Here is a 15865-nt window from a genome sequence, read left to right on the forward strand (position 1 = left end):
TTTTTATTTACATTTCTACGGACCCGTGTATAGGTTTCATGCTGTGTAGTTGCGACTTTGAAGGACATTTAAACAAACCGGAAGAATGTTGTTCAGGAACGGACTGGAGGGTTCTCTAAATTTACTTAGCGATTTATTTTATTCAATATTCTTTTACATGTTAAAGTATTCACACTACAAGTCTAAATACTGTGTACAATGTCTGATCTTTCCCATCATATCTGTGGGCTGACGTGGGGTCATGTGACGCGAGTTTCTTTTTTTTCCCGTGGAAAAAAAATCTCGTAAAATAAGATCGTCTGAGGTTTAATATTTACGTTTAACAACATTTCTAGGGACCGATGTACTCTGTCGTAACGTCCATGCAAGCGTATTTTTTCAACATCAACTAGTTGAGTTAAGAAATACACTGTAAATAATAAAAAAAGACGTTTGGCTCTAAACTGGTTTTGTGATTGCTCCCAGTCCCACGTTTATCGGGAAGATTAAGTTTTAAAAATAAGCCCAGCGACAAACAGGTGTTTATTTTTATTTTTTACAGAAATTAATGTTTCCATTACTAATGCAAACTTTTTGTTTTGCAGGTACTTAAAGAAACAAAACATCAAATGTTTCTCAGAGGGAAGGTATCATGTCGCATGACAGATTGCAGTTGTTTTTTATACAAACTTTATTGACTGTAACAATTCAAAACAACAATTCCAAAAAGCAACAAGAAAGAAACAAACCAGGGGATTATTATGAAATTTTTCACAAAAACATTGAAACTGACGCACAGATTGAATGTTTTAAATGCTTTCTTATTGTCAGAGTTTCTTATTGTGTTCATGTTTTGTTTGAACTCATTGATAAAGTTAGAAAAATGGGGGGTATGATTTATAACTTTGTATTTATGAATGTGCCATATGAATAAAAATAAAAAAAGGTTAATGATGTAGAATTGTTCTTTTTTATGGGATGGACAGTGGGTGAGGCACGACAGATTACAGTAAAACAGTCAAACTGCTACCACAATAGCGTTGAACTTCTGTTGAGAATAATTCATTCATAAATCTGTCTATATATTAGAATATCAGCATCTGGATCATTTACGTCTATTTTAACATAAAAGGGGCTAAAAAGAACTAACATCAACAAACAACAACTACTAATAAATATTATAGGAAATAAGGAAACTAAGTATAAAAAAGTAAAACAGAATAAATGTACATAGTATATTATTTATTATTGTAAATAAAAAAAATAAACATGTCTGACTAAGAGTGGGGGTTGAGGTCAGGGGTTTTTTTGTCTCTTTTTTGGAATCCAGCGTAGAGGCCATGACCCCCCCCCCCCCCCCCCCCCCCTGCAAGAAAAGTAGAGAAGGTTCAATCAAACAGTGATAGACAATGGGCTACAGTTTGTTCACTCAGTGCTTACAGGACGACTGTTTTTAATCTGATTAGTGTCAATTATCCTTTGTAGGAAATATTAGTACTATTCAAATATTCATGAATAATTACAATATTACATTGATTTTAATGCATAGCACAAAAGCATCAAATAATCAATATCTAACAACTTGTAGAACATGAATAATAAAATTTGGACATGCATCCATCATCTACCCCTTTTGTCCTTTTATTGACAAAATTAGAAAAGATTTATATAATTTTAAATAAACAAAAAAACAAATTAGGCTGATTATTATTTGGACTTATTTATTTGCGACCAAGCAAAAAAACTGATGGAAATTCATGTTGAAGAGGCATGTTGCTGGATTGTCCGCACGTATTTTAACCATAACCCCGCCTTCTTTACTTGCAAATAGGCACTTCAAAATAAATAAATAAATTCATTAATAATATATACAACATAAAAAATGACGAGCACTCCATTAACTCCATCTGGGTTTCATAAATAAAATAAAAACGTTTACCACTCAAAACAATCATCAGAACTCTAACACAGTAAATATGCCAAACAAATTAATAAAAAAGCATTTATATACATTAGAGTTCTACTTTAAAATAGTAATAATGTAAAATAAAAACTGCTCCTTTTTTCTTTAAATGTCCTCATTGCATATTAATCTTTTCCTCCAATCACACGGCTGCATTCTGAAAGATGAAAAGTGTAAACTTGTTTAAGAGATGTTTAAGAGGACTACTGTAAACTAAGATAAATGTGTTAGTTAAAATAAAGTAATAATGCATAGTTATTTTATAATAAAAGACTAAAAAAGGCAAATTAATAATACAAAATCCAAATCTTTACAAATTCTGCAAGTATTTTGTCGTATCACTTTTTACTGGTGGAAATGCAAAGAAAAGCGACAAATAGGAAGAACTGGTTTGAACATGAATTATTGCACAAAGACGGAAAGGTGGGCGTGTCTCCAGGAAAGAGATCCTCATGACAACCAACATGATTTTTGATACGGAGGCTGATGCTTCAAGGAGAAAAGAAACGTCAACAGCCAGTGCTGATCAGAACACAATCCAATGTTCTCATCATTTGAATAAATCCTGAAATGTTCATCTGCTGGTGTTTGTCTGCATTTCTTGATGAAATTTTGCTGCAAAATAAACCCATTAACCATCACTGTTCTGTCTGTGATGGAATAAACGCCAGGGCTACTATGGGAAGATATACGGTAGTCAACATTTTCTTGGAAAGGATTCTTTTTAAATAATATTTTATAGAATCTTTTAATAGTGTGTAAAATGTTTTTAACTACAAAGCATTTTAATTGCATGTTATATGTTTTATATCAACTGTAATGCCCATTAAAAAGAAAAGCTAAAGTAAACTTGAACTGAATTATTTCTTTCTTATTAAAGATTTGAGGAAAAGTGTAAAAATAACCACCAGATGAATAATTCTGTAGTTTCACATTTCTTTGGAGAAACATTTGTTGATGATAAAAAAACACAGGAATTTCTTAAAAAACATATCATTTTTGCTAACTGTGCAGAAAAATAAGATTGTACCAGGATAGTAAAATGTCAGGAGTTGGGACACTGGTGGACGGCTGTGGGGCTGAAGTGGCGAGAGGATGGATGTCTGAAACGGTTGATGGTTGGACGGCTGAAGCACTGGAGGGCTGCTGGTTTTTCCAACCTTAATGGATGAAAATGATGAAATGATTAGTGTGGTTGTTTTGGTGAGACATGACCAGATCTGCTGACGGTTCACAAATGAAAGTTTCTAATCAAACTAGAGTTTATGCAGATTGAAGATGTCGTGTCATCAAGCTTCCATGAATAATGAGGAACAACAACAGACTGAGGTGAATGTAAAATTATTATTACCAGTATACCTGATACAAGGCCTTCCTCCAGTCAAAGCACGTTTCTGCTTGATCAGGGAACTTAGGGCACCTTAGGGGCACAACATGTGTGTGGTGAGAGGCGGGACTTTTTGGCAGGTTTGGCAGCAATTTTTGTATCGTCATCGTCAAAATTTAAATGATCATATAACACTGTGAACAGATCAACAATTGGTTAATGACTCTGAGTCACAGATGGTAAATACATACCAATACAGACACTTCATCACATGTGAGGCGTTCTCTTTTGGCCTGAAATCTTTGTAGCCCGCCTTACATTTGGATGTTTTGGCGGCCACAGCGATCACAGTTGATGCAAGAAGTTGTCGAGCCTCGTGGCAGAGTCAGCTGAAAATAGGAAAAGCAGAATTTTTATGTCTCCAGTTCCCCATTCTGATAAGATTTGGGGAAAATATTGCCATATTAATGACAATGGTTGTTAGTTTTACAATTAAATTAAGGTAGCAATTGAAGTCTAACAGTTTTGTAAGAATGTGCAGGTTATTATTTCTGAATTTTAAAAAGAAAAGTTATAAAAAAAGGTCATGAAGACTTGGTTTTGAGCTGAAGATGTCTTTCCTCTTATCCAAAATGATTTCTGGAATAAAACTGGTAAAAAAGCAGTTTGACTGGATCAGAGAAAAGGTCTGAGGGAGTGTGACGTCACCCATTTCCTTCCAGATCCATCATAACAAATTCAATTCTGTCGTCGTTTCTCTGTGATAAAGACGTCACCACGTTGGAGCCAGTTGACAGTGATTGATCTGAGTCAACGTTTCTATGGCAACTACTGTCGCCAATCAGGAGTAAGCTTGTTGAAAGTCCACACTGCTTCCACTGAAAGTGAGCTTGGTGGAATTTGTCAAACATTCAAGGTGGCACATGCTATTACTGAGGCATCTGTTGGTCAGTCTATAATTTGAATAACTTGTGATAAAGAAGCAGTTTTGTAAAACTATTAACTGGAATTAGAAAAAACATGTTGAAAAGGGTATCACAACAAGAATGGTTAATCTGACCCATAGAATGACTAACTAACAGCTGTTTGTTTCTCTTTAGAAGTCTATAGGATTTTGGCTCCTTGTACTTCCTGTTTGGAACGTGAGGGGGAGGAGTCAGTCAGTCCAAGTCTCTGAGACAGAGACTGTTTTAAAATATTTACAAAACCAAGTCCAGATGATCGTTGTTACAACGTTTTTTGTTTAAATTTGGAGAAAAACCCTAAATAGGTCAATCATAACACTTTAATATATCAGTAAATTACTGTTCCTTTTTTTGCCGGGAAACCGGCGGTGGCGCGAGCGCTGCCATAATCATTAGCTAATGTAACCCCGATTCTCACAAAGCCTCCCTTCCTCTGCTCCACCACAATAACTATACAGTCGAAACAAATAATTAATACATTTTTCTATGACGATCATAGTAACCTGCAGTCGTGTTACGTTCAGTCTCTCGATGGAGGCCGTATTTTTCAGCACCGCTCTTCCGTCACAGTGATAACAACAGCGGCATTCATCTGTCAGATGAAAATACATTCAGATGACCATAAAGTATTTTCATTACTGCCACTTGTGTTTACATTTCTTACCTTTGAGACTTCTTTAGCTCGTGCAGAGATGCAGAACGCGCGACAACCAGATTACCTTTATTGACGCCCAACACCCCCCGACCGGCGCGCGGATACGTGGGGGTGGGGTGGCTTAATGTGCACGGCGCGCACGCATGCGTATTTGCACTAAAATTTTCACATGGCCTCTTTGACATATAAACCTAACATTTCTATCATTTGTGTCTAAATTACTAGCATTAAATAACACAACTTGATGTGTGTCTGTCATAAAATATTCCATGTTGGGTCTAAATCAGATAAGCATTGTTCATCACATCAAATATTTACATATTTACTGTATTATACTGTTTTCATATATTTATTACTTTTATCATCTAAATTGTCCTAAGATTTATGAAAAAATGAAAATCACACACTGAAAAATAGGGTTTGCTTTATGAGTTTATTCTGCATAATGGAATGTTTGGCTCAAAACTGAGCTCTTTGGCATCAACTCAACCATTGGGTTTGGAGGAAGAGAATTGCTACCTATGACCCCAAGAACAGCTTCCCCACTGTCAAACATGGAGGTGGAAGCATTATGCTTTGTGGCTATTTTTCTGCACAGAGCTACGTCACCACGTTGATGGAGCCATTAATGGAAAATCCTGAGTGAGAACTTCCTACCCTCCTTAAGCCAGGACCCTTCAAATCAGTCATGGATGGGTCTTCCAACAGGTTAGTGACCTAGAACCTACAGCCAAGGCAACCAAGGAATGGCTGAAGAACAATCATATCAAGGTCATTGAGAGGCCCAGCCCATGTCAATCCTATGGAGAGATCTCACAGTCGCCAAGCAACAGCCACCAAATATTCATGATGTAGAAGGGTCAAAAGAAGGGCAAATTAATTTATATAAATTCTTTCAACTTGATTTCTTTCTAGGTTTGCAATTCTGCACAACAAACAAAGGACAAAAACTTTTTTTCCTCCAAATAAAGGCAAAACCTTGAAACTTCATGTGAGTTCTTGGCAACTGCCATTTCCCAAATCCTGCTCATACTGGACCCACATCTCCATGTCTTGGATATAAGTAATTAACTTGCCAATAACAAAGACTTATTAAAGGTCACTGAGGTGAACTTTGTAGACAAGTGCGGAAACTGTATAGTGTAAGGCTGATCGGCAAATAAAAGACCATGAAAGTCATCTTGGACTATAGTAGGCACAGAGGAGGGTTCACAGCTTCCCTTTCCTGGGCATCCCCATCTCAGCTGATCTAACTTGGTTTCCTAACATTCAGGACGTTATCAACAAGGCACATCAGCACGTCTGAAGCTGCTGGCAACCTACCGCTCAGCCAGTCCAACTGTATCCTGGTCTGGCTCTCAGATCAAACTGAAGAAGAGCAGCAGAAGCTTCTGTGCTGAAGATACTGGAGCAGATCATCGGCTACCCCCTTCCCTACCTGTCATCCTGTCTGAGTAAAGGGACGTGTCAAGGACAGCCCCCTTCCTGCAGCTAACATACTGATAAACACACATATCACTCCACACTTCTAATATTCTTAATTTCTCATGTCATTTACCCCTAATTTAAGATAACTCATTGTCATTTTGCTACATTTTACTTCAGTCTTGCTACAATTAAAATGTAGTCTGTACCCTGACAAGGATTTGGAGATGCATAGCACATTTATTATATGAGTTTAATAGGTCAGTGTTTCATTCTAAGGTGTTGGACATACAAATCAAAGGCCAAACGTTTGAGTTAAAATGAGAAGTGTCTTCAGCACAGGTGTGAGCACTGAAATGTTTAGCTAGTGTTGTAGAAACTTGAACGGAGGTAAAAAACAATGTAATTGTTGAAATTTAGGTTGAAAAACCCTTCATTGGTGCAGTTCAGAAAGAATCTCTCATTTCAATTAAAAGTCATTTATTGGTACAAAGTTGAAATGAGGTTTTCCTTTATATAAGCCTTTTTTTAGAGGTGGAGCTGGGGCTTGAACTGCAGAAAGTCTCCTCCTCAGCAGACAATTAGTCCCTCATGTTCTCTCTCCATCAATGACTCTGTGCTGCCTAAAAATGAAATGAAGAAGAAAACACATAAATGCCACAAGCCCTGGACATCCATGCAGATCACAAAGAGAAACCTCCTGACTTTGTGGGGCAGAACCTTCCAAAAGCTGGGAGGAGAGCTCTTCAACCACACTTCAAGGACCCGCAGTGCTGCTGGACTTCACCAACCACAGTCTGGTCAGCAGCATGACATCATAGAGCCTTTAGTTCTTTACCATGGCACCATAACCTGCAATCCATCACATCATGCTTGATCAGTTATGCAACAACTTTAGAAAGTGTAACCCTTGTTCTATCCTAGGCACTTTACCATTAGGAGTTGGGTCATCTAGACCCACTAGACAGAGCTCTGAACCTTTTTTCTTCAATGATTTGTGATCTTCACTGGTGTCCATGGATTACATGAAATCTTTCCACCATTATCCACCTTTGTCATGGTAGGGAGAACACGTCAATGTGAGGGGGGGGGTCACAAGATAGCACAAAGGTTACAAAAGATTTTTACCATAGGTTGATGACAGCTGATTCTTGTTTTCCTGATGCTCAGACAAAGCCCTTCAGTGTTTTTCTCTGGGTCATTTTGATTGGTCCTTGTGGGAAGAAATTAATGTATTAATAATACTGAAGAAATCAAGAGATATTCCACATCAACAGCATGAGAGTAACATGAAAGGAACAAGCCAACATTTATCTACAACATTACCACAGTCTTTACCTGGAGGTATCATTCCGTTCACGTCTGCTCCAGCTTTTCTGACTTCCGCTTATTCCAGCCACTGGCCTGAACGGCGAGGATGTCTGTGCAGAATGAAAGGATCAAAATGTATTAAACTGAGAAAACAAACTACACAAAAAGGATGCATCTTCAATGAGTATTTACCAGTTTTTGACACATATGTACTCGGAACATGTGTCTGCTGAAGAGAGGAAGCTGTTCAGTCGGTTCAGTCCCTTTCCCTGATGTTGTCCCTTCTTGATTTCATCCTCGGATCCTCATCATTTCAACCAAAATGTATGTTTGCAAACTTTTGAAACATAAGGGGTTAGAAAAAAACTCCAACAGGAATAAGGGCAGAGGCCCTAAGGGAGACCCAGGACACGCTGGGGAGACTACGTCTCTCAGCTGGCCCCGGGGTCCCCCAAGAGGAGCTGGAGGAGAGGGAAGTGTGGGCATCTTTGCTTAGACTGCTGCCCTCACAACCTGGTTCCTGATGAATGGAAGAAGATGGATGCATGGATGGAACGTGTTCAGGCCTTTCAGCAAAACTCCACGATGGCAGACTGCGATCCTTCCTCATTTACTTTGCCAAAAAACTTGTTGGAGGACTCTGGTGCTGCCACAAACTTACCTGCTCCACTTCTCCCATCTCCAGGATTCTATCAAACAAATAAATGTCGTATATTAACATGATGATATGACACAAAATACAATAAAACATATATGCAGGCATGTTCATTTTCTTAAGGAAGAGGCCATGAAAATAACCTTACATATTCTATTTCCCCATGAATGCAGTTCACAAAGGAGGTCACCACAGTGTTTTTGGTCAAAAACGCATCTTCCAAATAACCACTGAGCCTAAAAGAACAGAAAAGTTTACATAAGAAAAACATTTATACCATCAAAAATGTAGGTGCAAAAGAATTTTACACAACCCAGTTGGCTCTCAAAACAGTACATTTAGCAAGTTCCATCCACTGCTACAGCCAACATGGAGGGAGAGCATGCAGGACCCTGAAACAGATGAACCTGACAGCCTCTCCATCTCAAAGTTAGCAGAAGATCAGTCCAGGAACTATTTGTACATGTTGTCTCAACATAACTGACCAGTCTGAGAGAGGAAAGGGAAAAAAACATGAGGTTCTTTTATGTATATACATACATACAAGAAACAGGAATCAGACATTCTGTTGGAGTGGGACTTTAAGTCCCACTCCAACAGAATTTTTAGCTATTATAAAATCGTTCCCAGTGTTTTTTTTAATTACGATCATTTTGTTTTTTTAAGACATTTTTCTGCAGCACAGCAGCTCATAAGAATTTCACCTCAGAGCTGTGGTGCAGATGTTTGCCTCTGCTAATTTCCCATAAACCATTTGTTGATTCTCTCTCCCGCTAGCTTATAGCACCTCACAAGCCCTAGCCGACATTAGCATAACAAAAAAAAAATCAATGAGCAACATTGGAGCTATCCATGTGTAAACTTTTGAGCCAGATACCAGCTCAGACAAGGGAACTCAGGACATTAATGGATCTACTGGTTTTTGTCTGCAAGTGGATGCATCAGAATTGGAGCGGAGTAGAGACTTTGGCCCATTCATGGCAGTTAGAGCGTCACAACTATAAGCTTTTTGAGACAATGAGTTTTATCTTCTCCTGATCCATTGAGATTTGAATAAATACTCAGAAACAGTTTTAATCTTATATTATTGTGTATGTGTTTATATTTTTGTTAATGTTCTCAATAAAGAGAAAAATGTTTGATCTTAAAAACATGACTTCCATTGGAGCGGCTCTTTAACTTTGTTGACAATGCTAGGATAAATACATGTGGTCAGCCAAATCAGCCATAATTGTTTAGACCAGGGGTCTGCAGCCTGAGGCTCCACAGCCACAAGTGGCTCCTTGACCCCTCCTCTGTGGTTCTCCGACAAAAAATAAAACTGTTTTTAATTCAAACAAATATCCTATTTTTCAGACGACACAGCGCATCACGCAAAACATAACAGTCAGATAAGTCAAACTTTACTCAACTTGGTGATCTACTCAACAGTTGAAGCAAAGTATTACTGTGCCAGGCTCCTGACTACAGTACCCATAATGCTTCAATAATCTATCAAGCGGTGATGCACAATATTTTAAGAAATTTATGAAGAATTTTTTTAAACCTGACAACGTACCCTAAAAAAAATCAATTTGAGGTCAATACGCACAATTTAGAGGGCCTATCCCATGCTAGCCATTTAGAATAAACTATTTCCTCGAGCTCTGAGGCTCCGCCTTTCTCTTCTTGTGGGTGTCGCCTATTTCATGACATCAACCTAGAGTCGGCGTCGGCAGCGTTTCTGCGTTTCTTCCATCCAAACTTTTGCAAAGATGGATGTGAATATTGTGCAATGAAAGCATTTTGCTGAACACCACTAGCTCCATTGAGAAAGTGGGCGTGTCTGTTAGCCTGGAGGCGGTTTTAGCTGCACAGGCTCTTCCTAGAAGAGGCTGCTCCTCACTTATGATGAGGTCACAATGTGAGGACCCTCTTATTGTGAATTGGGAGGGGCTGGTGCTCAGAGGGTTTCAGAAGAATGCTGAGAGATGCGTGAATGGATCAAAATACCGCTGTGGATTAGTTTTTGTGAGGAATTAACATTATAATACACTTTAAAATTTTAAAACGTTGATGTTGCATGATATAGGCCCTTAAAGAAATACTGGCTGAGATGTACTAACAACATAAAATCTACAATGTGTAAAAAAAAAAAGCCTTTGTAAACCCCAGTAGTTATCAAGTTTCCAAAATAACATAAATGCAAATGAGTGTTTGATTTTCTAAAGGCTGAAGAGACACCTTGTGTGTCCTACTGAGTTCTGGACAGTGAGACATTAGAAAGGCTCTTAGCTGTTTAAAGGGCTGCAGACCCCCGTTTCTGGCTAAATGACCCAAAAGGAAACTTACCTCTGCGGAGACCACGTGACGTTTCCGCCCCCCGTCCTCTTTACAGAAGAGGCCTTCACCGTGATCCTGCGGCCTTTTAAATTTAAGATGGAAAAACGCCTCGTCATTCAACGTTTATCCTAAACAGCCAACACGTTTTTACTAAAAACCCATCCCTGGTTTCCCAAATCTAAACATTACATTTCTACAGAGAAAAGTTCAAAGCATCGCCCACCTTCCAGCTGTCCAAGAAGTTCTTCAGCCGCGCGCCTTCCTGCGGGTTCATCCGGGGGTTTCCGGGGGAGTGGGGTGGGGGTGCCCGTATGACGCTGCGTTCACTGGCTTTTCGAAATGCGCACTTCATGTCAATTGGGGCAAATTGAAGGCTTAAAACCCTGTTTACTTTAGATAATATATCCTATTTAATATATCCTATTTAAAACATTATTGAGAATTACTACAGGAAACAGTGATGAAACCTTTTTTAACAGATAAATTAGACCACTTCATTGTAATACTATAATATATGAGATACGTCAAAAAATTGACAGTTAAAGAAAAAAGAATATAATAGATCCTAATATTTTATAAACTCCATCAAAATAATTTTTTCATCTCATTTATCATAATATTTATAGTTTTTTCTATCACACACCATTAGACTCGTAGTGTAAATAAATTAAAATGCAGAAAAATCAATTTAAAGAACTCTTTGGTCCGTCCCTGAACTCAACATTTTTCCGGTTTGTTGTCACATGTCAATCAAAGCCTGATCGCCGCAACAGCAACACGGAACGAGAAAACCTATACACGGGTCCCTAGAAATGTAAATAAAACAAATTAGTAAATCGCAACGTACCTTTTTACGAGATTTTCCACAGGAAAAAAAGAGAAAGGCACGTCACGTGACCCACGTCAGCCCGCATATATGAATGGAAAAGATCAGACGCTTTCAGATCCTTTGAGGAAAGTTGAACGTAACAAACAAACAACTTCATGTCTGCAATATTACGAAAATAAAGGGGATATATTCTGCTAGAAATGTTTTCAAAAATAAATTAGTCCACAATCACTCTTATTTTATAGCATTTTCTGCGGAAAAAAAGAGAATCATATTAGTCACGTGACCCACGCGCACGTCTGCAGATATGAATGAAAGTTAACGTGTTTCTCCAACGTAACAGAGCCTTTGGGAGAAAAAGTTGAACGAAACAAGCAAACTACAAACTGTATGTCCAAAATGAAAGCATATTTTAAAAGAAAATGGTATATTTCTCACTAGAAATGTTGTCAAAATAAAAATTAGTCCTCAAAATATCTTGTTTTATGGGATATTCCACCGAAAAATGAACGTGCATCCGCCATGTTTTTTGCTCACGGCAGGCCAAACTTCCAAAGTCACGTGATCCTGAGAAGGCTCGTAGAAAATGAATAGAAAAATGAAACGTATCCCCCTCACAGTTTAGGGGGCGTTTTTGTAAAACTCTCACGCATTTCCATGTGGACAAATGTAGCTACTACACATTTTAGGATGAGACCGGGTTGTTCTGGGCCATCGTGCTGTTCATTGCCTCAAAGCGAGCGTAGAAGGAGTTCAGATCGTTCAGCAGGGAGATGGAGCTGTCATGTGTCTGTTGTGGAGGCTTGTAGTCTGAGATGGTCCAAAGTCCTCGCCACATGCTCTGAGTATCTCTGCTGTCGCTGAAGTGATGAGCGATCCTTCTGGAGTATTGTCTCTTAGCTTCCCTGATGCCGCGGGACAGGTTGGCCCTAGCTGTCCTCAAGGCCACCTCATCTCCATTTCTGAAGGCAGCATTACGGACCTTCAGGAGTCTGTAGACCTTTCCTGTTAGCCACGGCTTCTGATTTGCCTGGACTGTGATGGTCTTATTCACTGTGACATCATCAACACACTTGGCGATTTAGGCAGTAACAGTCTCTGTGTACACCTGGAGGTCTGTGGTGTTGTGGCTTTTTACAGCCTGCTTGAACATGTTCCAGTCTGTGGAGCTTATGTGGACCCCTCTGGGCATACCCGTATGCTTTTCCAAACTGGTCCGGCCACTTTCCCTAGGGGTCTGTGTGCAGGCATTAGCATCACAGTGATGTGGTCTGAGGAGCCAAGGTGGGGGAGGGTTCTGTAGGCTGCTCCCTTTGAGGTGTTAACACTAGTATGTTTTCTCCACGTGTTGGAAAGTTAATGTGTTGGTACAGTTTTGGAAACACACTTTTGGGGTCTGGGTGGTTAAAATCCCCAGCCAAGATGACAAATGCGTCTGGGTTTGCAGTCTGCTGCTCGCTGGTCTGTTGGTGCAGGTCATGCAGTGCCTCCTTCCTGCCGTCGTTGTTGACGCTGGGGGTGAAATATACTGCAACAAGCAATATTGCTGTATATTCCCTCGGAAGGTAGAACAAGTGACACTTTATAATCATTTATAATCATTTTAATCATTTATAATCAATCATTTATAATCATAATAATCTTTATAATCATAAACTCCAGCACATCTGAGCAAAGTTGAAGTATTAGAGGTACATATCTTGTGGCATCGTTTTTTGTGCATTAGCCAATCACACTCTTCACACAGTCCAGTAAGTGTGGGTTAGCATGCACGGTGCACAGTAAATGTGTCTGCGTGAGGTGTTGACCTGAACTGCAGACAGCTTACTCACAGTAGACAGGCGGCAGCAGAATCCTTATCTTGCCTACCTTCTCTGATGGTGTTCTGATGGGCCGATCTGCTTCTGAGTACTGAATCCAGGGACAAAACCACTGATAATGTTAAAATTGAGGAGAGGAGGGCAGAGCAGAGAGTAGTAAATAAACAAAACACCTTTTACAGTGTAAACAACAAACTGAGGATGTTTCTGTTGTAAATTGTGACAATAAAACTTTCACTAAGTCAAATGTTTACAGAAAAACACAAGGACATTGTGTACTTCAATCTGGTCAGATTGGGCCTCTTTGTGTTGTAGACACCTTCCCAGCCTGCTTCACCTGTGATGTGCCCAAGAACAAAGGCAGCGTTTCCTTCAAAGGGGAAATTATGTCATATCTAAAGCACATTCTGAAATGACGCAGTGTAAAACACAGTTTGACATTTAAATACCAGAGCAATAGGATGCGGTAAATGATTCTACACTGATGTATCTTATAGTTCCCTAAAATAAATAAATGAAGAAGTCTTATTGTGTTTTCCTGTAATAATGGCTTCTATCACTAACAATTAATTTTAGCAAATTTGTTAATAAATTATGATCCAAGAATTTAACTCTATTCATGAGTGATTAGAAATACAATTCATCAGTTATCTAAGATGACAGCACACAGAAAAACAAAACTTACAGGCAGAAACCTAAAGCTCAATAGTTAAAAAAAAGACTTATCTATAATAACTCTGTTAAAGAACAATACTAACATGCCTAAAAGACACATACTGATGAACCTGACCAGCAGACTTTAGCAAAGTTGGAGCTCTGTTATCAGCACCGCTCACCAATGAACCTGAGACCCGTGTGCCTCAACCTTTTGAGACAATACTACAGATACATTATGCAACATTGACAGGTAATGATGGCAGGATTAAATATAATTATAAGGAAGATAAGTGTTTTTGTCTGTGAACCTACATATTTCAAATAGTAGGTGAGAGGCAGGCATGTGGTGCAGATTTTCCATTTTTTTGGACCCCTCCGAGCCCGATAGGTGCGCACTCCTTGTGGTCCTTGATTGCAGCCTGGCTGTTAGAAATGAAGAAATTAGACAGAGTGTAGCTTGTGTGGACATCCTACGGGCATCCAACGGGAACCTATGTATCACCTGCACACTCCGTGCGTGCAGCATTTGCACCTTGCCTCTGGTGGAAGGTTGGCGCAAGTGTGTGGCAGCATAGCCGCCACCAGCGTGTGAATATGAGTGTGAATGGGTGAATGGGTTTGTGACTGTAAAGCGCTTTGGCCTTTGAGTAATGGCGCTATACCAGTATACGCCATTTACCAATTGCGCATGGTCAGTAAGGAGCCAGTCCTTGCACCTTTGTAACGACTAGAGTGTGGCACAATGACGCAGTACGACAGCATCACTCGTAGGTCCTAAGTGCGTGTAACTCACATTATTCTTAATATGTTATAATGCACTTACCACAAGCACAACAATAGTACGTTCCATTTTCATAATGTTCCTTAAGGTGGCTGTACAAGCCTTAAGAGAACTGCAAGGCACAACTGCACTCCCCTTAAGATGCAGCCTCTACGACCCTCCACGCGGCCCAGAGAACCCAAAAATCTGCCCCACCCGTATGGGTCAGCCCCTGTACAGGTCCATGTTACCAAGGCAGTACTGTGATTGATCACTTTTGGAATGAATTACTCCCAATGCTGTAAACCAGTGCAGAGTAGCCAAGTAGTCTGAACCCAGAAGAACTCCAGCTTTGACCATAGGTCTGTGTCACACAGCCACTACGTACATATTGCGGATTTTCCACGTATGAAATTCCGGTCTTCTGTGATACATGTGTAATTGTGACAGGGTTCTTCTCAGCAGCGAATAAATAAATCACTCTCAAATAAGATGACCAAGCCAGCAGACTCCAAATTTCAAAAATGGGATTTTATTGATCCCCCAAAAAATAATCATACAATAAATTCAGCTGATTTCGGGAGAGCCTGTTGCCACCACTGCAACCAAGACTGTCCTCTCTCACCTGGGAAAAGTTCACCCCTTATAGAGGCTTAGCCCCTCCCACATTCCAATTAACCAACAATTCCTTAAAACAAATAACTGGAAGAATTATCAGCATAACTCCAAAATACAGATATTTAACAGAAAAAACGGCAACAATTGAAATACATAATTAGGTTTGAAACAAAATCAATTAGACAGAAAGGGGGAACAAAGCAAGAAAAAAAAAACAATTCTGACACATGACGTCACTTCCTGTTTCCTGTGGATATAGATGCTGATGTGTCCATTGCTCTGGTTTGGCTGTTGGTGGAGGAAAATTTTGATGGTGAGTGAGATTCTGTTTAAAACCAAGTGTGCACCCTTACAATTAAACACAACATGAAATGTGAATAATTTGTGTCCTACAAAACTATAAACTGTTACTGGGCTGGGAGAAAAGAGAAAAAACAAACAATTGAAGCTCATGTTCAGGCTCTGTCCTGCAACCTATGATGCTACTTCATCACAGTAATACACATAATTCATGATTTTTTTCTTGCACTCGTCATTCGTTGATGTCCATCGAGGGTTTCAGTTTTGAGCTGTTCCGAA

The 15865-nt window shown here is 39.3% G+C and overlaps 2 long non-coding RNA genes across 5 annotated transcripts; both read right to left on the reverse strand.

Moving 5' to 3' along the window:
- Positions 1-652: 652 nt before the first annotated feature.
- Positions 653-5003, reverse strand: LOC144984640 (uncharacterized). The gene is made up of 4 exons (XR_013648465.1): positions 4899-5003; positions 4738-4826; positions 3521-3658; positions 653-3102 (listed from the first exon to the last, which is right to left on the reverse strand). It is a non-coding gene; the product is annotated as an uncharacterized LOC144984640 (long non-coding RNA).
- A 1774-nt stretch (positions 5004-6777) lies between these two features.
- Positions 6778-11963, reverse strand: LOC144984639 (uncharacterized). Of its 4 annotated transcripts, none has more exons than XR_013648461.1 (11): positions 11870-11902; positions 11450-11549; positions 10826-10932; positions 10612-10684; positions 8429-8516; positions 7818-8314; positions 7653-7735; positions 7443-7527; positions 7248-7364; positions 7020-7166; positions 6778-6937 (listed from the first exon to the last, which is right to left on the reverse strand). It is a non-coding gene; the product is annotated as an uncharacterized LOC144984639 (long non-coding RNA). The 4 variants fall into 4 exon arrangements; XR_013648462.1 differs by having other exon boundaries at positions 10826-10948; positions 11870-11884; XR_013648464.1 differs by lacking the exon at positions 11450-11549 and having other exon boundaries at positions 11870-11963.
- Positions 11964-15865: the final 3902 nt, after the last annotated feature.

Source organism: Oryzias latipes, chromosome 16 (genome assembly GCF_053564925.1).
Source record: "Oryzias latipes strain Hd-rR chromosome 16, Olatipes_Hd-rR_3.1".
Lineage (NCBI taxonomy): Eukaryota > Metazoa > Chordata > Actinopteri > Beloniformes > Adrianichthyidae > Oryzias > Oryzias latipes.